The following is a 1,370-nucleotide window of genomic DNA, read 5'->3' as shown; positions in this document are numbered from 1 at the left end:
TCAAGTGAACATCGCAAATGTGTGTGTGTTATCACCGATTTGTCATCATGAAAAGATGGTTCAATGCCTAGTGCAACCTAATTTTCGACAAATTTTGTGATAATTACACTATAGTAAAGTTCAAGTTGAAAAACACTTTGCTTTATGCACTAATGCAATGACTCCTATAAGAGAGAGTTCTTATTTAATCAAGTGGGGGATATGCTATATTTCAAAATATAATGATTGATTAAACAAGTGTTACAATAGATAACTATTTAATCTAGTGGGGGAATGTTATATTATTTTATAATATAATGTAATATTATATTATATTATAATATAATGTTTTAGATTAAATAAATGTGACAAATTGTGTCACATATTGTAACATATAATAGAGAGTTACAATATTTAGATATATGAGATATATCCAAATAATGTAACATATTTGGTGTTACAAATTTGTAACTTCCAAATATTACCCTTTATTGTGTAAAATTGTTGTTATACAATATTGAGATGAATTTCATAAAGCCATATGTGATATGACTGTTAGAGATATGATTTTAACCCCAATAATGTGTTTTGGGAGTTACAAAATCATTTGGTTGGTTTTGGAATCGTTTGGAAAAACAGCACATTTTAAGTGCCAAAATTGGTCAGTGGCCGCGGCCATTGAATGTTGGTGGCCGCGGCCTGTGGGACAGAGACCAGTGGTCACGGCCACCAATGTCTCTGGCCGCGGCCACAGGCCAAAACTAACTAATTTTCAGTTTTTTCAATATTTGTTGAACGGCTCAAAAAACCCAAATAACTCTCAAATCTCTTTTTTAATTCCATATTAATCCAATTAAACATTGGTAACAGCCATGGGGGTTGGTGGAATTTGAAATTCAAAAGGTGTCTCTAAACTCTATAAATAGGAGCCTATAGCTCACTTGTAAGACACAACATTTCTATCCATTAGAGCACTTGGCTAGAAACACCTTGAGGCTTGATAATTCCAGAAAGCATTTCCAATAATTGAGTTAGGGGGAAATAAGCTTTTGGACAAAGGTTTCAAACCTTGTTCAAGTTGGTGATCCCCAACACTCTTCACTTTGGTAGTGTGAGTGAGAGTTGCTTCTTTTTAGTTTGTTTGTTCTTTCTTTCTATTCCATTTCTTTTCATCTTCATATTCTTCTCTTTTGTTTATTTGTATTTCTTGTTTTGAGTTGTAATCTTCTTTTCTGTATTTCAAACATTTTACTTTACTTGTAACATTTTTCTTTGAGTTGTATTTTCACCATTCTATTCTTCTTCTCTTCTTCTTGTTCTTTAGTTTATTTGTATTTCCAGTTATAGAGTTGTAATCTTATTCAATCAATCATTATTTATTTGTAATATAT

Source organism: Humulus lupulus, chromosome 9 (assembly GCF_963169125.1).
Source record: "Humulus lupulus chromosome 9, drHumLupu1.1, whole genome shotgun sequence".
In the NCBI taxonomy this organism is placed as follows: domain Eukaryota; kingdom Viridiplantae; phylum Streptophyta; class Magnoliopsida; order Rosales; family Cannabaceae; genus Humulus; species Humulus lupulus.
Note: the sequence above shows the minus strand (reverse complement) of the source record.